The sequence below is a fragment of the Aptenodytes patagonicus genome, chromosome 6 (genome assembly GCF_965638725.1).
Source record: "Aptenodytes patagonicus chromosome 6, bAptPat1.pri.cur, whole genome shotgun sequence".
NCBI classification, from domain to species: Eukaryota; Metazoa; Chordata; class Aves; order Sphenisciformes; family Spheniscidae; genus Aptenodytes; species Aptenodytes patagonicus.
The window spans coordinates 5033373-5057531 of NC_134954.1; the positions used below are offsets into that span (position 1 = coordinate 5033373).

The 24159-nt window shown below is 39.7% G+C and overlaps 1 protein-coding gene across 2 annotated transcripts in view; it reads right to left on the reverse strand.

Moving 5' to 3' along the window:
* Positions 1 to 2603: 2603 nt before the first annotated feature.
* Positions 2604 to 24159, reverse strand: part of IRS1 (insulin receptor substrate 1) — a 56142-nt gene continuing 34586 nt past the window's right edge. The window contains exon 2 of one of the 2 annotated variants that reach the window (XM_076340901.1): positions 2604 to 3659. The gene's annotated coding sequence lies outside the window, so the exon portion shown is untranslated. Of the gene's footprint in view, positions 3660 to 18934; positions 19135 to 24159 lie in introns of those variants that run through there. The other variant, XM_076340900.1, reaches the window with a different exon arrangement.

Here is a 24159-nt window from a genome sequence, read left to right on the forward strand (position 1 = left end):
CTTTTTGCTTTCTGCATTTGTACTTTTGCTGGAAAAAAAAATTAATAAACACTATAGGAGACACATGACATTTTAAATACTAATTAAAGAGGTTAATATCAAAGACCAGACGGACGAAAATTTATTTAGAGTTCCACAACATACATGTCAACTCAGCATCAAATTGAGCTTGAACACAGCAATCCTTGCAAAAACCCAAGCGTGTAAGTGTTGCTTGTCCTCCTGGAGACTGCTTCAAATGGTTTCTCCAACCCCATTCATCTTCAACCAATAGCACCAAGAAACGCATTCAGTACAGAGGGTTTGAAAACTGAAGTTGTCCCAGTAATGGAGCCAGAAAGGAACTCAAATCATAACCAGAAACTTCCACTTGAAAAAAAATTCAAAGCAAAATAAACTCCCGAGCATCTCAGTTTTACTAGCCGATATAGGACTGATCCCATTTGCTCATTTTCAAACTTAAAGAAATTATAACCTGTTCTGTGGCAGACACAACAAAAGAATTCATAAAAGGGTAAGATAGTATAGTACCATATTTTTGAGGCATTTATGCTTTAATTTAAAAGGGTTCGGTTCATAATGGTCTATTTATTAAAGTTTGCAATTTATAAGAATAAAAATCTATGCAAGAAAAGAACCAAGAGTTTCAGGTTTGGTTATGAATGCATTTTGCTTCAAAAGCCTTTTCAAAACATTTGCTAAACAGGCATGTTTAATTTTACTAGGAAAAAAATAACAATTAACATAAAAACAATGCACGTTAACATCATTAACAAGCTGTTTCTCTGGCCGTACGTTACCATTAACATGAACGGAAACCCACCGGATCAGCACTATCCTCCCCTCACCATTCCCTTCCGTAATGACCATTGCCAATTCCTACAATTTTTTAAAATTCTTATTTTACGAACAAAATTTGCTCATAGATGTATCACTGTGAAATACTTCTACCAGGATTAAATGTGCTCACTAATGTCTTTTAAAACTTAACAGTAGCTTCCAGCACCTACAAACCTATTATTCAGTAATTGCTAGAGCATGCAAATTATCTGCAACAATGCAAAGCACAATGGCCATAAAATACTGTTCTATCCAAGGCACTTTAACATCAACACGGGCTAATATTTAGCAACCAAATCAACACAGTGAACATTTTTGTTAATTCATTAAGCTGGAGAAGGCTGTGGGCAAAGGGGTTGGGGGTGAGTTGTTTTTATGTTTTTACTTCAGAACATACGCAAGTTTTCATTGCGACTAAACCCCATGTAAAAAAAAAACAACACAACAACAAAAAAGAAGGATCTTAAGATAAAATGAAAATGGGTAACTTACAAATTTAAATACCGGTCTGATGCACGTGGCTTTCTTTTTAAAGCGAGTGCTGCCGCCTTAGATATTAATGGGTCTTTGGAAAAATACACACCAATGCTCATCAAGAGTAACAGGCAAGCTACTGTGGATCGACTTGCCCCTTCCTATGTAAAAAAGAAGCAAAGCCTCATGTCTTACTGATTGGCATCAGCCTCTTTGGGAGGCAACTCTTCTGTCAGCAAAGGCCAAGATTTCCAAAGGCAGCACCCTGGGCAGTCGCAGGTCCTTCTCAGGCTGCAGCCTCACCATGCAACAACATCCCCAAATCTGCCAGCATCACCACTCAAGCAATTGTTCCCAGTGATCTGGAACGATTTAAGTATTCTTACGCTGCAAGTCCTATCTTAAGTGAGTATTTTGACTTCACAGGGTCAAAGTGGTTATGTACGTGCAATAATACCAGCAGATCTAAGGGAATGGTAAGCCTCCAGCAAAAGGAGAGGTGAAAAATAGCTGCGCCCCTTCATCTATACTGCAGTCAGAAGAGGACACGGCATTAACCACAGCCTAACCCCAGACATCACAAACATCTCGGGGGAAAGAAACCCCTTCTTTGAGGGTTTGACAGCCTTTCTGCAGGGAGAGCTGGTGCTTTGAGTGCCTGCCTTTTCCTGATAACAAGAATCCTGTCGAATGTGCACTGGTCCATGGAGTTGCTTCAGAGAAGCAGGAGGAGGGACCATCAGGGACCTGACATGGCTTCAAGTTCAATTATCACTTCAACAACGTTTTCCTTGGGAATCCATGATCTCAGTATTTTTCCAGTCCCAAAAAGAATTAAGGCTCTGCAAATGCTATGCACAAAAGAATTTCTATCTGCATAGAACCAGAGTGGAGCACAGGCGAGTCACCGAAGAATTCTTCCTCATCCTTCCTCTTGCACTGATTTCCAGACAATCATCTGGGCCGTTCTTTTTAAATTTTATGCTGAAGTCTTGCTACGGCTTCCAGTGATTTCACTTGCTGTGAACACTTCCACCAACTTAAGCGGAAGGAGGGCTGTATCCTGAAGATTCTCCAGAAAACCGAAACAAGAGCTTTAGTGAAATAATTCAAGGAAGCATACTCCCTACTACACCTAATTACACTTGACTTTATTCTTGAGCTGTGGTGATCCACAGCCATTCTCAATTACACACAATGGAAACATCAAAGAAACCTGGTGGGACAATTTGAGATATTTGAGACAGCTTACCAAGAAAACAAAACACCCCAAAAAACACTACAGCGGATAAAACAGTATCTAGTTTATTACATATAGAAAGAGATTTCCAGAATTTACAAACACCCACATTTTCATTCCAGGGAAAGAGTCAATTCGAAAAGTTCACCCTTTTTTGTTTTCATTTTGTTTTGTGGTTTTCTGTTGGTTGTTTTTTTTTCTTTACAATATATACAATGGAAGACTTTGATTTCTTTTTTCTGATTTTTTTTGTCAGTTCCTGTGCAATTGATGAATTCAAGTTGACACTTGTAAATACCATGTACAGTAATGTTTGTCTTCATTGTAGTTAATACAGACTATTATTTTACAAGGAGTACAAAATTATTTTTCTTTTGGAAAGAACTCAACATCAGGGTTATCTTACAACTGATAGTATCAGTAAATATGACTGTACAATCAAGGCCCAGGGACCAATGACTCATATTATATTATTTTCTGAATTACAATCTTAAAACAAGAATAGTACCCTACTCTATTCTTAGAAGCCTTGTTTTAAGCAGGTTTCCCACTCTGTTTACAACAGAATATAGTATACCTCAGTTCCACATCAAAAAAGATGTGCTGTAGGAAAAGTTACATTTTAATTAAAAAAGTACATGTATAAATCAAAACCTATGTTAAATATTTAATACTCTTCAACCAACATTAAGTTTTGTATGTAATAATTTACAATGATGATTTGTCATACAGGTTTTCAGCAGCAAATGAAGTTGTGTAAATGTGCTAGTAAAATACCCATTCTCACCATGACATAGTGGTGGGCACATGAGTTCATTGTGGCCAGCTAAGTCCTTATGGTAGAGGATGAAGTAAGAGAGACTCATTGTCCAGGTGTCACAGTGCTTCTGCTTGGCACAACACAGGATGTGCAGCTCAGTCAACTAACTCCTGAGGTTTGTGTAAAGTAAACAAACTGAACTGGATGCATCGTACCCATTTACAGAGGAAGAGGAGGAGGAGGAGGAGGAGGAGGTGAGGTCCTAGTTGTGATAGCATGAAACATTTATAGTCTTGATACCCATGAGTTAAAGAAGGATTTGCTGAGGTTGTATAGGTCATCATTCTGAAATTGAAAGAGAAAGAAAATTAGCATCATGGGCACTTTAAAAGCTTTTATTTCCCTCCCCCTCCTTTTTTTTTTTTCTCCTTTAAAAGAGTTATCATCCAAACCGAAAATGTTAGCACCTTGAAAAATTATGGCATACACAGTTGAACTGTACTCAAGCATCTCAATCCCAAAAGCATTTAGAACAGATGTTGGCAATAAAATTCAAAGCAGTCAGAAATACATTTAAAACTTGCAAGAGATTCACCTAAGCAGAAACAATTTAAGTGTCCATACTGATTAACTCCGACAAGCTCCCGTGACAAGAGAAAGAAAAGCTCAAACCATTAGCCTGCTGGTGGTGTTTTTACTCACTACAAGAAAGATTCATTAGGCCTCCTTGTAGGGCTTCCTGGCCACCTGCAAATGCCACGGCTTGCATGAGAAGGATGACCAAGGAATGGAGCATTAGGGGTGCAGCATTACCGTTCCCTCTAGACATACAAGTTACAAAAAAAATTGTATCCAGAAAATCCTGTTAAAGTCCACAAATTTATCTACATTCTGCTTCTCTCTCTGACAGAGGACTGGGTGAATAACAAGGCCCTGCAACCCTAATAATGCGAAGCACAGGTTTACTGGGGAATGAGTGTCAGAAGCTGCCTTTGACCCTGTCCCACCAGTCTTCCTCATCTCATGGCTCCAGCCTCCCTGATCTAGCACACGGTGCAACTGTCTCTGTCAACAAGTCCTCTCAACTCTGCTTTTCAGTCCATTTTACACAGGCAGGTCATCAGCACAAGGGCCCTGATCACGAGCGATGCAGCGCACAGCGGGGCGCGCTCGGTGCCGATCTGCCTCGTGTCCTGCCGGCAATCCTGCGGCAGATGCTTTGGCCCCCAGCGGGGAGTGGTGTCCCTGCTGGGGGACGCAGGGTTGAGGCCGCACGCCGGGGTGCCGTGGGGTGCCTCCCCGCTGCACCCCAGGCCCTGCCGCAATGGCTGGCCGCACGCACGCACAGCGTGCGCCTCTCACCAAGCATGCGATCCCCGAGCCACCGCAGACCACAGCCCCGTCCCTCCTCTCTTCACGCTACAGTCGCATGCAGCCATACCCACCGGGGACTGAACAACGCGCCAGTGAAATGAATACTATTTTTGTTTTAACTGGGGTTAGAGGACTACCATCATTTACATTTCAGGAGTTTCGCCTAAATTCTGATGAAGCAAGACTTAGATTTTACATAAAAGTGTGTCTATTTCTATATTCGATATTAACTATGCTCCTGAAAAGATAGGTAAACAGTGCATTTTCCTCAGTACAAATAAAGGCTTCCCATAGACACGTTGAAGTAAAAAAACTGAAAAGACCTCCTGTCCTATATTCTTTAATTGCCCAAGAAACAGAATTTACTTTGTGTGGTCCTTCAAGTGAAAGGAAAGCCTATCCCTGCAAATGATGTGTGGTATGCTGTGAAAACTCCCTGGAGAATTATCTCACAGATCTCTTATTTACTTTCAACTTTCTTCTGCACTCACATTGCGATCTACTGGAATGTTCCTACCCAAATATCTATACACAGCTTCACATAGCTTTGCAGCTTTCAACTATGTTGGACCTAAAATTAGCCAGTAATGCCATACTTTATTAATAAAGACGGGCGACAAAGGAGAAATGGCTTCATTGAAACGGAGGAGCAAAGCATGCTCCGTGATTTGCGTGCTGCGTATCTGAGGCGGGTGTTTCACAGCCGGCTCCTGTCCAGGAGCACCCAGGAACAGTTGGGTGCCCACCAGCGGGGCCCCACAGCCCGACCTGCCCTGCACGTACAGGGCGAGCGGAAGGAAAGCAAGTCACAATTTTTCTACATCGCTAGACCTTATTCTTCTAAGAGATTTTAAGTAAATAAATAATAATTTGCAGTATCAGGGCCAAGTATTACGCCTCTTCACTAGTATTCAGGTCACCTAATCTCAAATACATCATGTATTGAACAAAATGGCCCGTCCAATCCAATTCCTCACCGATTCAACCAATATGACCAAGAAGCCATTGTGACCGCTACTAGCGGGCATTCATTCCCCGATTCAGAAGTCAGAAGAGCAAAGGAAGAAAGAGACTAACAAGTCTATTTGGAAAACAGAACACTTCCTAGAGGAATTCACTAAGAAAATAATACTGAGGAAACCCACAGTTACAGAAACCCAGACGCTCACATATTAAAGTCCTGCGCACGTGTAAAAAGAGTGAAAAAACACAGCAGGCTGAAATATCCAAGAGTCTGAGACTTGAGAGCCAGAATCATGTAGGACACGAGCTGGTACAGGCTGCATTTCATACAAACTTCAGCTGCAGGTATGACAGGACGCAGGGGCACAGAGCAGTTTCAAGCTTGTAATTACACCTCGAGGATCTTTAGCAGTACAACATGGAAATCTATCTGTCAACCCTTTGATAAAAATGTATCGGCAGCTTTTGTTTTCTTCTAATTTTGTGAAGGAAAATAAATTTAGACTCTGCTATGGACTGTCTGAAATTATTCATTGCAATTATTTGCTTTCACATCCCCAATTCCTCTGACAAATCTCTTTCCACAAAACAAAAATTGTGTAACTGAGAACGACAACCCGTGCTACTATTACAGGACAGCGGTGCCCGTTCTGTCTGAATGCACAAAAATGCCTAGAAAACAGCCATTCTGAGAGCAAAGCTGCTCCTCCAAGGTCACTGGAAATACGGTCAACCTATAAGGCCTTGGATCCAGGGAGTTCTTGTTTGTGCATAACTTATAGCCAAAAGCCCCATCCTCAATTTTAGCGTACAAATGCTCTTTGCTGGACTTAAAAGAATATTTCTTAAATTTTTGACGAAACAATCTGAATCTCCTCTCTCCTCAGTGAACTATTACAGTACGTTTCAAGGCAGAAGCACCTTATTCGGAATTGAAGTCATCGGCTGGACACCTCATTGTTTCTTATCAACAGCCATCAGCATTTCCTTAACAACATATAAAAACAGTGCAGAAGACAAGTGTTTTAATAGAGAGTGCTAGGACTGCAGCGAGCTGAGGTAAGGACCATTAAAACTACTGACATCACTGTTGGCAACGAGAGAAAAGGGAAAACCTGTGTTTAATCTATTTCCTATTCACCACAAGTTTCAGCTGGAGTCCCCAATAATGCAGTTTGTGGTTGACTTTATGGAAAAAATTAGTGATGCGAGAAAAATGTACTGAAACAAACAAGCATCTTTAAAAGTTACTACAAGGTACCTTTGACAAGTAGTCTCTGCTCAACATCTGTTACAACACACGTGCAGATAACACTCATGCACGTTCCAGCTGGCAACGCTTTCTTCTTAAATCTATTAGTCCAGGCTGGATACGACACAGCTAGCTGTAGTTCCTATTACAGCTGAAGTCCCATTCTTAAATCCAGTAACTAAAAATAAGTTGATACTTCATTTTATTTCCATTATCGGGGAGCTGGAGAAGGAGAGGAGTACTTAAAATTTGAACTCTCTAAGAGCAGAGTGTCTAGACAATTTAATAATATATCTTTCCTGAAGTTAACAGAATTTCCATACATAAAATAGATGTGTTGTTAAAATACACTTAAAGTGTAATCCTTACTCCTTCCTTACAATCCATTCTCTTTGAAAAGTAACCAAGAAGGAACAAATATATCAAAAGAAATGAAAGTGAAAACTCAAGCGATCTTCAAGCAAAAGACTTTCCAGTCACCAGTTTAAACTTCTATTTGCTATTAAGGGCCAATAATGTGTCTTGTCCCTAAAACACCAATAGAAATGCCCTTCCAAAGGGTCAATTCATTTCAAAACGGCAAAACGCGGCTCCCAAACACCAGACCTGCTTAGCACCCTGTGACACCTTTCCAGTTTTAGCTGGACATCTGTTTAGGAAACAACTCTACAGATAACAGAGCCAGGTCAATGAAAAGGTGACCCCTGACTGCAGAAACCACAGACTTTTCCAGATCTACCGAAGGAGGATCATTTCCCAACTCTGCCATCAACCTTGCTAAACCAAACGTATTCTCCAAAGCTGTACCCATCCCACCAGCATCTCATTTGAAACAATGAACAACGAGGACTTGTTGAAGACTCCCTGTCAAAGTTACTAGCTAGAAACAAAAGGTTTTAAAAGTACGTGCACTTGTTGTTTACTTTGGGATCATATAGAGCATCCCATTCTGTGATTTACTGCATAATGAACACATCTACCTAGTAAAAAATAAAAAGCTTAGGGACGAAAGCTGAAAATAAAAAGATAGCCATTATGAAAATACACCAGCCGAATTTCACAAGTCGAGGGCGGCATGCAGCCTGGGCACCCTTTGTCTGGGCAGGTATAACCAAGTGTCTTTAGAAATCTGACACAAAGTAAACACATGAAGTAGTCCTGAAAAGCTCATTTACAGCTCTTGTCTTGGTGACATTTGCATGAGTCATCACCTAATTCTAATGAAACGGTGCACACCTACTTAAAAGCTGAATTTATCCACCTGTTTTTGTGTTCACCATACCGATGATCGTAAGTAGTGTCTGTTTACATATTTCTTGGTATTACTAATGTGCACACAGATATGAGAAGTATCCCATTCGGATAAATTAAAAACATCAACCAAAATTTAAACTAGCTCAAATAACTTCTTTTCAAAGAGATGGAAATACATTGTACAGTTTCCCCAATCTCACATGGACCGTAGAAAGAGTAAAGGAATGCAAGAAGAAACAATGGTTGCTCTAGTATGTTAATTGCAGCCTGAGTACTAACAAAAGGAATTCAAAATAGAACTAAACAAGGTAATTACAACATTGCTATTTAACTTGACAGGCTATAATCTACATTTAATAAGCCTAGATAAGCTTTTCTTCATTGTACCCCAAAATGCCTATTTCAGCTTTCTTGTGAATGTCCTAAGTGGGGAATTACCGACGATTTGGTTTCACCAAGTCCTTTCCTATCAGGCCGAATAACTGGGTTTGGTGTTTTCATCTCCTTTTTCTTCTTCATATAGGTAGTCATTCACTGACAGAGGAACCTAAGGACCAGTAATAGATGGTACAGTCTTTCTGCTACGAGTTCAGACAAAATTCACTCCATGTATAGCACTGAAAACAAGTCATCCTCACCACAGAGGAAGATTTTCCTCTTTTCCCCAGAAAGAGAAGGTGGGAAAAACCAAAAACTAAGAGACTTTTAAAATAAGATGATGAGCAGAACCAGGTTCTTACATTTAAGAACCCATTTCCTGGGGTGTAAGTACAGTGGGAAAATACAAACTAAACCACACACGTGCTTTGGATGAGCTTCTGCCCAGCAAAGAATTCACGTTTGATTTCAACTTCACAGCATGTCAACTTGATTTAAACTCACTCAAGACAAAAACTAAACCCATCACGAGGGTCAGCAAGAAAGGCTGCTGCCATAGCCAGGAAGCCAAGGACTGCCTGCCCCAAGCACCTAGCACAAGGAACGTGACCACTGCTGGAGGTCAGCTTTGCCCGTTTCCACCCGTGACGAGGAGGAAATGAGCCAGCTCTCCGCAATGGTATATAAAGATACTGGAAAAAGGAATTCACCAAATTTGTATGTATAAAAATTATTTAAGGGATCTCCTGCTCTATTACACAAAATCAGCAGCAGTTAGGGGTCTGAACAAAACTGACTTGACCCAAGTACTGAATTTCTGATTAAATATTTAATCTTTTCAATTTTGGAAAAAAGAGTTACCGAGTTTTTGTTTTTCTTGAAGACTAAAAGAAACAAGATATGACTAAGTCTAGAAGGAAAGAGCTTAAATTCAAGAGTCTGTTTTATAAAGAAATTCTACAACTTTTCTTGCAGTGATATAGCTAAGCGGTAAAGCAAAACAACTGCCTAACAGTTGCAAATTACAAAAAAACAAGATGCAGCCCATAGATTTTTGTTGTTTGTTTTTTATGAAATGGGAAATATGGGAAGAGTATCTCTCATGAAAAAGTGCTACCTTATAAGTGGGAGTCTCATGTTTGTTTCTTCCAATTTTGTAAGGACTGAAGCTCTGGATCTTTCCCCTTCCTCTTACTAATAGTCCAGCTGAGTAATCAGCTGAAGGTTGAGTCCAGCTTACATGAAGAGAAATTCCCTTTGTTTCACGACTGAAAATAATAATGTTACTATGAAGCCAGGGAATATTAATACCCCAAGTTCATCCCAAATCTTCTCATAATGCTTCTCTAATACTCTTGGCAGCATTGTTTGTGTTTGATGTTCCTCAGATAAATCCACTGCTGGCCCAGGGTCTTCTCCCTTCCACCAGACTGCAATAATGAGAAGGGTCATCAAAACCTAAATGTGTATCATCTAGTTAATAGCTTCAGCCTTCACAGGACAACATTGCTTCTGTTTTTAAGATTCAAAGAAACTTGCAAATTCAACGACCAGTGTCATTCATTATTTCGGAATTTGTACTGTTCAGTTCACCCAGTTTTCAGAGTCTAACCCTGAAGAATTTGGGGCATTCACGCTTTCCCCGACGACTCAGTAACCCACTCCCAGTTCAAGAAAGCAACAGTGAAGTGCACTTCGTACAGCTGTATCCTTGAAAGAGGAAAACACTGCACAGTATTTATCTTTATCAAACATACAACCATTTATCAACCATATTAACAAGGGGAATCCAGACACACAACTTCATTATGCAATTTGCTTCTCAATGGAGTTTTCTTAGCACAATTTTTTTTTTTTTAAATTACTTTTATGGTAGTTTGGAATTCAATAAAACTCACCAATGCTGGGAACCATTACAACTGCTCTCCCTGTGGGGAAGCAGATGATCTGTGTGCCTTTAGATACACTCACACCTCCTCAGCTTGTTATCAGTTTAAACACACACAATTAAATTTGACCAAACTCGAGTGCACTGAAGCTGTGCTCATGTTATATCAACTAAATTACATCAGCAGTGGAGCTCAGCAACACGTTACACCCAGCGTAGCTACCACATAATCAGAATAGATCTCAGCTGCTGAATTTTCATTTTCATTATCCTCCTGTGAATTTGTATTTCGCACGCCTTTCTGGCATTGCGGACTGCTTCCCCATTCCTGCAGCCAAACACTGCCACTTTCTCCCGTGCTTTTCTGACCCGACTTTATCATGCTCATTTTCTGCCAGATTTACTTTTCTCTGACATCTTAAAAAAAACCCTACATAATTAGTCTGAACTACCTTGAAACTACTCTCGTGATACACACCAAATTGTGAGAGTTCCACCTTAAAGCAAGGATTCACACCATTCAGCTTAGCTGGAGCCATTTTCCTCCCAATGGACAAGTAAGGGGAAAAAGTAGAACAGACAGAAGAAAAATGGCATTTAAAAGGAAGACACACAGAAGCCCCGCAGGGGGATAACCTGGCCAGCTGACCTTCCCTTTGAAATTTTGCCAGTGCAAATGAAGTAGCTAGTCTGCAGCACTTCTGGCAGCAGCGTGGGAAGGAAGTTCTGCAGTGATTTTGGATGAAACACTTCCTCAATTCCCAACAACAGCGCATGAAATATCAAAAAAGGGTAATAGGGAGGTGCTGGAAAACACGTTCTGAAAAACACACCAAGAAAACAGAGGAGGGGATAAGAACAAACAAAATGTCATAAAGTTGACAAAATTGTAACAAGAAGTTTGGAAAGCCAGGGTAGATACACAGCATCCATTATTTTGATAGTTTGCTATGCCTTAATACAAAAACTGTACTGTACAGCAGAAATAACAGCTGAAAACAAATTAGAGGTAGCGCTTTCATAAAGTAAAGGAGAAGGCCTTTGGTAAAAGGCAAAAAGCAACAGTAAAGTTTGTTACAACTTGAAGCTGGACTAGAAAACAATTACTTAACTACAGATTTAGCTTTTCGCCAAGATACCACCATCAGTCTGACATCAAATGAATTACATGAACTGCTTTGACCCATTGTTTTCTCCTTTGTAGACCAGGAAGATAACAAATCTTACAAGTCTAAGACATCTGACATAAATTTGTTTCAGTAAGAATGTATTTTCATGTACATCCACATACATTCACAATTTATTTCTAGTTTCTAGTAATTTGCACCCATTTGACCTGACCTTTTTACCTTCTCTCTCTCTGCCATAAATCGCAAAACTTCGAGGTGGAGTCATATGACATCTTCCTCTTCCCAGTACTTCAAACCTGATGTTCAGAATCCTTTGACACTTAAGGTGACAACTGAAATCCAAAGCATCAGCCATGCTCAAAAGCTCTTCAGCAATGAAGTGCTGTGGTTGCTGTATGCAATTTAGGGGTAGGTGGATAAGCGCACAACTGGATGCAGAAAGACCTGAAATCTAATTGTGCTTCTTGGTTTGATTTGCTGTAAAATTCTACTCAATTTACTTTGTCTTGGTCTCATGTAAAATAGGTAAGACATCTACCCCATCTATTTTCTACACAGAATTTTCTCGTGGGGAGGAAGAAGGCATGATATCTCAAACACACACAGCCACTATAACGTCTAGGGAATTAGGTTCGTGCCTTAATCTTCCCGTATCTCAGTGTCTTGACTGTGAGATGAGAACTGCTACCTGACAGAAGAGTTCAGACGGTGGCAGGGGCCAGACAGCAGGGTGATAAGTGCCTGCATGACGACAGATGCGGGGCAGCATCTGGACAAGGTGCTATAAATAAAACATTGGGCCAGCCATACATTGATGAGAATAAAAAGAACTGAAAAAACACTTCATTCCCTGAACGCTGCCTACAAACTGAAGAAGAATACGTTATATGTGGGAAATACTAGTTTCTTACTACATGGACTTAAACGACAAGAATGCATATGCATGAGGGTGGGGGCAAAAGCATCAATGCTTAAGAAAATAAATAACATTTGAGAATTTTGAGACTGTATATATTGCCAAGCATTATTCCACATTAAAACTAATTTATAAAATTAAGTAAACTCTACATGCAAATAGAATTTTTAGCTGGAAAAAGAAACAAAATTCCAACATAAGAAAATAAGCCTTTACTGGTAGAGCAAGAGCTCTACCCTTCTACTTCCACTGATTTAGCAATCAAGATACTCTGGACTGCGATGGGATTAACCTCAAAAACAATGCCGAGCACTTTAATGAGCTCTGAGGTAGTTCATGGCTAAACTATTCACTGTACCATTTAAACACCGAAATACTTGTTTGTATATAGATTAGGTTTTCAAAACAATTGTCGTCCAATTTATTTCCAGAAACCATAGTAACAAGAAAATAGTAAATATAGGGTGATGAAAGAGCGCAAAGGAAATGTAATTCTGATTCAAAACAATGGAGCTCTCTCGAGTTTGAAGTATATGGGCAGAGGAAGCAGCACCTGGCAGGCTCTTGGGGAGGCGGGAGCCCTATTTGGATACAGCTGTGAATTAAATCCAAATTATAAAGACCAATCAGACAAACCAAGTCTCTTTAGAGTTTCATTCAGTGAAATCCTAAAAGCCTGAATGGCTGCCAATATTATATTTTAAAGTTACTAACAGCTTAAATGGACTAATCTTCACTTGTTCAGTTGCCATGATTTGAAATGGGAAACTAATCAACAGTCACGTTAATTATCAGATATAATTTTAACACCAATCTAGCATTATGAAACTGTATAATTACACAAGCAAAAGTCAAAGTAGGTGAAAGTTCTTCTCATCTCAGAATATGCAGTCAGACATTTTAATTCAATAATTCTTACTTCAATTCTTTTAAAAAAACATGCCGAGTGGAAATTTTTCCCATATAATGAAAGTTGTTCACAACAGTATCAGTAAGTATCTCACTAGATGATAGATACCGTATTATTGTGACACGTAAATCTTTCATCAGTTGTCAAATCTAGTATTAAGGATAACCCTTTAGAAGCTATTAGCATAAGTCAATTGAAAATTAAAAGCATATAGTAATACAGATTAAAGTCTTATCATGCACACAAAAGGATCTGTACATGATATCACATCTCATTAAGATGTCTTGGTTAATCAGTGATTGAAAACATCCACTAAACATTAACCTTAACAAAATATATAAAAATTCAGCCTTATTACACTGTACGACCGCACGATATAATCTCATAAAATGGAAAGTTCTCCATGTTCTCATAACCTATGACACGAACTTGCACCATCGGCCACCCAGTCTTCCTAACCAAGAGAGGAATTTTTAACTATCTTGGACTGCTGATAGTCTCAGCGATTACAAAAGTAATTGATGCTACATTTAAACCTCTCCCCAAAATGAATTCTATTAATCATCCTTTAATATCAACTTAATTCAAAAAGTTACTCAAAACACACATTACACAGAACAAGGTCTCTTCCTGAAACACGAAGAGGTTTAATGTTATACTAGTTAAGCACCAATAAGGGTTTTAGAAACGGTTTGACAAAATAGTATCTGACAAGTAGTTACTGAAACTGCTAGTCTTACTGACTATAGTACTGTTTAAATGAGTGATGATGATGGAGCAGTTTCCTTGACGTCCAAAACTAGGCATACTTTTGGCACTTCGCAGTTCAAAAACTAAAATGTGCTAGAAGGAGAAGCAAGCAGGATTAGGAAAAACGATGAACTTTGGCATACAGAAGTAAAGGTCCTCAAGACAAATTACTGAGTCGAACATTACCTTGTGCTTCCTTTCACCATCAGGTTTTCTAACAACTGGGTATCCCACTACTGAAATCTATGTTATAGTTCAGCCATACCACAGAAAAGCCATTGACTAAAACACCCTGAAAATAACTATTCTAGGCACATAAATATTGTCTTTTCCTTCAGTGACTGCTCAGTGGATTGCCCAACCGGCAGCTAAACAGAAGCCAGTCAAGGGGCAAAGACTTTCATCTGCTGCAAAGCAGAAATACAGTCAGCCCAAAACCCAAAGACAATGAAGTGACAGGAGAGGAAAGGAGGGCATGGACAGCACGAGTAACACGGTCACCAAGACGACAAAATACGTCGTGCCATACTCCAGAAACTTAGCTCACACTAGTTTCTTTGGTCTGGTTTCCTGAAGAAATGGAGCTTATGTCATTGGTAGAATAGAGAGCAGACCTTCTAAACAGGATGTAAAACTCAGTTTAACTTTGGCAAAGACATAAAGTTTCAGACACACTAAGCTGCTGTACGTTTTGTAAAAATCCATGGCCGAGTAAAGGATTCCTTTTCCGAGGCGCAGTTTTCACCCGCGTGTTCCACAAAGAGCGGAGAGCAGGCTGGTCAGCACCCACCATCAGCCCCCTGCACCCACCTCCTCAACAGCCCCAGCACCGTCTGGCAGACACCGCAGAGGAAAAGCGGCAGAGGGTGTACTGCGGGCACACAAGGGCCACTTAATATATGTAAGACAAACCTATAGGAAACAGGGCTTCATTAGTTCCACTGCTCACAGATCATCTGTGTGTATAAGCAGTTTTGCTTGGAGCAGTGTTTTGTCAGTACTATTACTGTTATGTTATGCAAAGAATGTATTAAATTCTTAAATATTACATGAGATTTAATGGATAGTGTATCACACGTGGGAGGTCAAACAGGGAGGGTAATGTTCCATTCAGCCTTATAGATATAACTTAAAAAACAGAAGCCTGCATTATACTTCAAGGAGCAAGTGCAGATCAAACATATGCCTGAGATGGGAGAAGGCAGCTTGAAAAGCAGAGGGAAATAATAAAATAAAATTTAAAAAAATAGTAGTAAAAAAAAAAAAAAAAAAAAAAAATCAGTGGTTGTGACAAGCAACAGTGTGATTTTCAAGAAAGTTCTCGTCACTCTGACCTTTGTTATAAAGGTAACCCAAACCACAATAAGACTGCAACCAAGCAGCTATGCCATTGATGATACCTAGTACTAAGTTACTTTCAAAGCCAAGGCTCCACAGTAACGAAGTTTTACAGCATGGTCCCTTTTAAAACCTTTTCTGCTTTCAGAAGCTATCTATATGAAATTTTCCCCGTATCCCTCCCCTTAATCCAACAGGCTATTGCATTTGTTTTTTAAGTTCTTGTATATGTCTGGAAACTCCCTGCAGCTCCAGTGGTAGGGAGTCTGAATGTCCTTGCGACAGTAAGGAGAACATACGAAGAATGGCAGAAAGTATCTTGACTTCTACTTTCCATCTGTATCGTCATGCCAGAACCAAAATTACTCTAAGTCTAATTTTAGGTCCAGTTCCCTTAAATGAAGGCTTTAATTAAGATAAAGCTAGTATTTTTGTTGTAAAACTTCCATTTTCATGGCCTTTTGGGAAAAAAAAAAAACAAACCAACGTACACAGCACGGCAACCAAAGAGATCTCAGTCTACGTTATTTTGTCCATCTGTTTTCCAACAACAGCAGATTTTTCGTATTATTAAAAAGTTTTTTTGAAGGTACATTTCATAATTTTAAATCACATAAGGAACAAAATAAAACAACTTTGCAACTGTGTCGTCATACGTATCTTGCAGTTTAGAATTTTATCAGAAGATATATCGCTTATCACACTTTTCTGCAACATGAGTTTTCTACTTAACACCTGCATTGTACAAAATGTGAGAGGATAACACCACTGCCTATAAGTATGCATATATACAAAAAGGACCTAAAGCAGGCTATAGTAGCATGAAAATAAAAAGTTCAATTGCATTACTGGAAAAAACAAAAAACTTCAAAACCAGGACAGCTCCCTGCCTCAGCTAAAAAACAAAACCAGACACTCACCCACCCTCAAACCTCCATATTGCCAGACACAATTTATGATTCCCAGTTCAAATTCCGAGGACTCTTAGAAATAAGAATCATCTTGCAAGGAAGAGAAGGGAACAACAAAGAACACTTATTTTCTACAGATAAATAACATCCTACATTGGTAATGATTGTTTTCTACTACATTTTCTCCACTCCCAATAATTGCATATTCATCTCTCTTCAAAAACATTCCTTTCAACTTTTCAAACTTACTTCATGTCTAGTTACCAACCATGCATAATGCTTAACGCAATGTTTAATTTTAATTAAGAATCACGACAATTAGGAGTCAGAGTTTCTGCAGCATCTGTAGGCATCTTGTTCTACAGAGACAATATGATGAAACACAAACACAGGAACCTTTTCTTACTGTAAGTCTGAGTCCTGGTATTTCAGCAAGGTAAAACAACCTTTCAAACTTTCCTTTTTGTTTGTGATTCTCTTCTAGCTAAAAGTCCCAGCTGCTAGGAAAAGATGCATCAGGGTCTGTGGAAGCACACACAGTGGGAGCCACAGCTTTTAGAAATAATAACTGAAAGGGGTAGCAAGTTCTATCGTAAACGCAACTTGGCATTTTTCAGTTACTTAGAGTATCGACATAAAGCATGGCTTTCAAACAAATACACCACCTGAAATGTAGCGATTACTTCCTTCCAAACTTCAAGGTCACTTCAAAAGCTGCAAAACATCAGAGCTGTCCGAAGTATCGGTTGGAAAGGATGAAAAAGGAATAGTGTTCTCACCTCACTGAGGATGCTTAAATTCTATTAGATAAAGCTTTCCAATTAATTTTGACTGGAGGGGACTGGTAACAAGCATGGGAAATTTCAGCCTTAAGCACTGAAAATTGTCAAAAATATGAGTAAGTTAGATGCTCTGCTATTTTACCGTCCAAAACATAGACAATACAGACATTCACATGACTTTTAAAGTGAAAATCTTCTTGTAATACACATTTTCAAAAGAATAAGCAACTTAACTAAAATACCCTAAACTTCCTTGTAGGGCACAACATAACGATTATTTTAAAGCCAGCTCATCTTAGACAATCAGATTTTTGCTAGCACAATCTTTGCATAATTGTAAACACAGCTTCTTATTAAAAAAACCCACAAAACCCCCTCTTTTGCTACTATTTTTATTTGTCTAGTGTCTTCCAGATGGGCTTAAGAATACGTCCACCCATGCTTCCATACTCTTATTTCCTTTTCTGTGCTCAGATGCCTCCTTGCTGCTGCTATATTATTTCTCAGCTTAAACATTCAAGAGAGGAGTAAACAACCAAATTTTTCTGCACTGTCTTTTCAGTAACAGCAATCTTATGACAACAAAAAGTAGTAATATATTCAGACATTTGTAAGATTTCAAAGCTGTATATTTTAAATGTTGAACTGGCCACTTCAGTTATACGATGTATATGAAATACAGAAAATATTAACCCACTTCACTAAACAAAGCCATGCTTCGTTGAAAGTGAGATCACAAAATTAACGGAAATATAAGAAAGGAGAACAAGGTTTTGGAAACATCCCACAGTTGCGATTTAGATGTAGTGATTAAACCAGGGAAGAACACAGATGTCTACTGACATTTTGCTTTAAAAGGTTTAAAGAAGACTTTCCCCTTCGCTTAAGGGTTTACAAATCAGATTCAGTTACAGGAAAACAATGCTGCAATCTTCATTTACAACAAACCCTAAATTTAGTAAGCGAAAGTCATTGGTAGTAACAAACAGATTTGAGCATAAAGGGAGTTGGTACCTGAGCTACGGGAAGGGCAGTCCATAAAGCCCAGGCTCCTCCCCGCTCCCATCCTTGTATACCAGCTGCTTCTTTTGACTTCAATGACTGTCTCAGCGCAAGTCTTTCTATAAGCCAATATCGCTTTTCTTTATTTAGGAAACCAGTATGTTGGTTTATATATATAAACAGTATGTTTATAAAATTATAATTCATATTTTGTAATACGTAAACAGGTACCCATTACTTAGAGGCCACAGATGAGCATAATATTAAATAGTAATAGAAAACAGCTGCGTTTTCCTTTTCCAATTGTTTGTATTTCTAAAGCATCCACTCTTTAAAATATTCTCCATACAACTCAAAACATGTTGTGCCTGAATGAAGGACAAAACAACAGTCGTTTTCAAACGCTGCATTTCCTGCAATACTATGCAAATTAAACTTCAGTCTTCAGTCCGAGTAGACAGGGTACTTCAAAGGGTATAGCAACAAGAAAGGTTACTGCGGTCAGGTGGCAGGGAGAAAAAGGCATGCTTCACTCCACTGCACAGATTACCCGTACCACCACCCAAGCAACCTTGATATTGCAATCATTTATACATGTGTGGTTTTATGTGAGCTAGCCCACTTTTTGCCCTCATTTGCCACAACACAGTTTTTATCTCTCTCCCCCTCTCTATACACACATAGGTACGCCCACACAGAGACTGATACACGTGAGTATATACATATACAAACACAATTCAACATATCCAAGCACTCTTACTTTGTTGATATAGGTTAGCATAAAGCAAGATTTATTTCAGCATTTCCTTCAAATGTCTACAGTACATGCCATCTTCCATGTCAGTACCAACTACAGGTGAAAATTATGTGCACAGGTTTATCAATCATTAGAAAATAATGCACTCAAAACAGACGATCCAGAAGCTTTCAAAGCTCTCATCACTCTTGTCCTGAAGCAGCTTACAGGCTAACCTTTTGAGAGATAAAACAGAAACACTAAAATCACTTAACAGTTGAGGGACAGTCTTTGTGTGATCAACAGTGCTTCAAAATATACTAAGTACTTTGACCTAGCTTACCTTTTGCCTTCATCTGCCACAAAACAGTGTTCTGTTATATATTCATTTATATTTGAATATAATCGTGTAACCTGCACGATAGCAGTATCCAAAAGCAGCTAGGTTAGGCAAGAACCTAGATTTCCCCAAAAGGGGAAAACGGACGTGGTTACAAACCCACAGATACAATCTTCTGTGTGTCTGCAGACTCTCATGAATAAATCCACACAGAACTTGCAGCTGGGATTTCAGACATTTCATAAATCATATCAATTCGCTGTTTGCAAACCTACCTGAAGTCAACAGGAATTGATGATTTTCTTTCCCACGTATCCCAAAATTACCTGTAGCTGCCAAATGATATCTCGGCTACCACCTTACAAAATAAGCCGCTGCTAGCAGCTAACTGAGTTGGCAACTCACTTGCAAACAATGTTTCTAGTAGGTTTGTTGATTCTAATTCCTCGGTATAGTTTTTATTTTAACTTAATAAAAAGATAGCTTCTATAGAGGCTCAGGTCTCTTGTGAGAAAATAACTTGACTTTTACTTTCCGTGATTTTAACCTTTATCAGAAAAAAAGCTTAAGAGAGGCCCTGGTATACACAATACTAAAATCAAACTATGTTAACAAGCAGTATTTGGCCTTCCTATAGTTTTAAACCATTCTCTGCAGTTGGTGGCGATTGTTTCTGTGAAGATCAAATAAAGTGTTAGTACCCATACATGCCAACATAAAATGAAACACAAAAAATTAATCTAGTGTCTACACACGCAAAAAAAACCCAAACAAACAAATTTCAAGCCCCTCCATCTTACAGGTTGTAAAGACGACATGAAAACAGCAGCCGTTTATAAATCGGTATAACACTGGTATACCAGGAGGGAACTCATTACTTGCTTTGACTTTGAAAAGAATTTATCTGTTCTTCGGATTAAGTTACAGCAGAGAGGCCCCGCCAGCCCCTCTTCACCTTCTGTGGATTTGGCCCCTTTCCAGCTCGGGAAACTAACTGTGCTCCCTGCTCCACAACGTGCAGCTCCTTGTGCCGCAGCTACTTCATTGTTAAATTTACCAGTTGGGTGGATTGGAATGGGTTACTTAGTTTTTAATTATATTATCGTTTGTGAAAAATACTGATTATAATTTTGAAAGGCCATTACTAAACACGTTCTATGCACAGTGCAGAACAACAACTCTACCTTAAAGTCCTCTGCTTCACGTTTTTCTTCCATCATTTCATGTACACTTTTCTTTTGGAAAAAGCAGATACTTGGGTTCAAACCACACAAGACAGGCACTAAGCCCTAGGCTACAATACCAAGTTAAACTGGGGTGCGTGTGCGCATGTGCCTATGTGCACACTTCAGCAGCTGATAAACACCCGGACATATTAACCACTGCACAGCAGCTGCAGCAAATCAAATTCAGAAACCTTGCTGCACCTCCTATATGTTTTGGTATGCACTACCAGTTATTTCTACATTACAACTGAACGAAGATCGTATGAACAGAATGTAACTAAGCCAGACAGCTCTTCCAAAGGAAGAATTACACTAATATTAGAAACCCATAGCATCGGGTTTTCTAATTCAGTGCATAATCATCAAATGAGGGAAATTTTGTTTGAAAAAGTGAGATGGTGGTGTTAGTTCTGTTTCATGTACAGCAAGATATTTATAGTAACCACATATAATAAAGAACAAGCAAGAGTATCATACATGTCACTAATATGATTGTTATGCTGCAATTTTTCTAGTTACCACAAACTTGCAAACATTTGCATGAAGAGCTCCAAGTTATACTAAGAAGAAACAACATGAGTTCATGTCACTACAAAACAAAGCATCAAGTAAGATTCACACCAGATGAGTACCCGACACCCATGATATCTTAACTTTCCTGAGCAGTGCTTCTTCCCAGCATTCTTCCTCCATCCTTTAACTGCTCATTAACTGTTCCATGATATACCTACACGCATTGGCCAATATCCTTCCGTAAGTGTGTTTATAAACTGAATGCAACACTTCAGAGAGACAGCTATAATTACTTCAGATTTCAAAGCATATCTAACAGCCTGCTGGCTCCTCTGCATGTCCCTGCAGATCAGTTGGGAATGATCATTCTGCATGTATCTATTTTTGTAATTTTGGAAAGACTATAACTAACCTTGAGATAGTGCAACTGAACTGGAAGTTAATAAAAAACATTTACTGGTGGCGGGAAAAAAACCCAAAAACTTCTGACCTGCACTGTATTTTGTTTTCACACCATTCACAGAATATTTTGAAGGAATTCATCAACTTAATTTTTCTTTCCGTATCACCCAAAGGCCCTGACAAGGCATTGAGAACAGCTATCAATATAAAACATCACAGCCATACAGGTATTTTCATTTTTCCTAAAAAGTCAAAGTCAAGCAACTATGTAATTACCTTGCTTTCTTCTATAATTAGAAGATACGGTATGTTGGGGAAAAGACTACATCAAGTCAACACGCCGCCACAGCACAGCGTAAGGGTGTACTCTGCAGCACAGCTGTGTGTGTCTCTTTCAGCAGAGCTTCGATGTTTGCTGGAATTTTCCTATCTGCTTCAATGAAAACCAACACCTCTAGGTTTCACTGCTGGCTGTTTATGCGAAACTAAAGTTAGAAGCCAAGCTGAGCACCATCGGGGGGGGTGGGGGTGTCAAGACAAGTGTGTAGCCAAGTAAGAAGATGCAGGGGGAGCCTGATCTCATTCTTACTCAAGCAAGGAAATAAAGGAAGTAACTTTAAGAGTTATGCCAATAAATCTTACCCTGCAAAGCAGATTTTGAGATGACAAAGAGACAGATGCGTGTTTTTAAGTAACATGAAATACAAGCGCATTTCATGGCGAGCCAGCTACCCTTCTATAACTAGTCTAAATGCCAATTATAGCAGACAATTTGAGCTAAATATAAAAAGCCACGAATCTCACAGTTTGAGATAACTTCCAAGGAGGTGTTATAGTTAACTTTGAAACTACACAACAAGACTTCAGCCTTCTCACAACGAATACGTTATCGCAGAACACCCAGGAAAGCACAACCATGCCCGTCAAAGCACCCCGTGATTTGTGGGAACAGAAAGGCTGAAGAGATTATGTGGATACTTCACATATTTCTCCAAGAGTAACAGCAGGAATTTTCTGCTCACAGAACTTCAGGGATGAGAACCTGACTGTGCAAAATATCAATGGCAAGACTTCAGCTAGTAGCTTCGGTAATCTCTGCATGTGACCGGGCTACGGTCACTCCTCACTGCGGCAGCTGGATTAGCGAGGCTGCCATGGGAATACTGCGACGTTTGGCGTTCTGCAGCACCAGTAACCTGCAATGGGGAGAGGACAGGGATCCAGCCTGCAGACAGGCTTGTAGCCTTCAGCACTTCATCTTTTTATTAAAATAATTCCTCCATTCCAACCTCAAATGCAACAGATAGGCTGCCGCCATCCCCACGCTAGTCAGAACTCGGAATACGGCTTATTTGACAGTTTATCAGAGGGTTTTCTCCCTTTCTAACAGGCTCCTTTTACATTTGATACAGCCAAGCTGCATCTTTTCTGTTCGTGGTAACATACTGCAGCCTGCAGCAGCAGCTGGGGACGGTAGATCTGTCTGTCCCCTCTTTCCATCCAGTTTGGAGCTGCATGTTTTCCACTGCCTCTCCTATGCCTCTAGCTGCTTGTAGGATGCAGCTGCCCAAGCCTTCCCGACATGCTACATTATGGTCAGTTACCTCATTATTAAAGAAGAGTATTTCGGACAGCTTTTGCCAATCTCTCAAAACTAAATAACCAAGCAAAGCTTCACATCCAACTGCCAATAGGAATACATATATATTAGGAAGTTGGATTGGATTTCAGTTTCTGCTCTACAAATTTAGTTGGGGAAAAAGACAACTTCCATAGAAACAGAGAAACTGAACAAAGTTGCTAGAGTTTTCTAGGCTGCGAGCTCTAGCTCTCTTCTTTCAGTAGTGATCAGGCTGTAACGTTATCTGTAAGCATCCATCCGCAGAGGAGTAATACCTACGCTTTAAGTAGCAAGGCCGCTTGAATGGATATTGAGAGCACTGAATTCACCACTGCTGGTATGCAGTTTAAGGCTTTACTCAGCCACAGAGAGAATCTCAGCATCTTGCACCTCCTCTTATGCTGCATTTGTGAAATGCTCTCTCCATCAAAAGCATACTCAGACACGTACTTTCAGCTCCCCTTGATCAAAAGATGTTGACGCTTATCCCTGACTACTTGTATGCAACAAACAGGATCAGGTGGGCCTCCGCACACTTCCCTGCGCTGCAGAGGTGGGCTCCACATTACCCTCAGAGGTTGGCCAGCCGCCACCAGGACCCTGTCCCTGTGTAGACCAAGTGGTAGCAATGTAATATTTCGAGGAGTGGAAGGGCTACCAACGGACCAGCAAAGCAGTCTAAGGAGCTTCATACTGTGGCCTTCCATACAAAAACAAACAGGTTTGAGGAAGACTTCATTCCCGCCCACTTCCTTCACTCCTTAACAGCTGGTAAGTTCTAGGGAGCAAAAAGAAGTCACAAAACAATCCACATCGCCATCCTCCTCCTTCCCCATCACTAGAGCAGTAATATGGTAATAGAGTGGCGAAAGTCAAGTTCTCCAGAGTCGCTCAGGCAGGCGCATCGTAGAAAGGGACAAAAACCAAAGGAGGTTTTCTCCACACATTTGTTCTTCCCCGTTGCATGCCGTGACTGGAACCAAACCAACCAAAATCCTAACACTTCTAAGCTCAGGTCTCCAGCGTCAGTGCTCATCATGTTACCAACCAATCTGTTTGTGTTCTTTTAGTGCTTTTTTCCTGCCCACCAAGAATGGCTTTTAGATAACCTCATTGAACTCATTTAATGCAAATTAAAAGATTATTCTGACCACTAAAT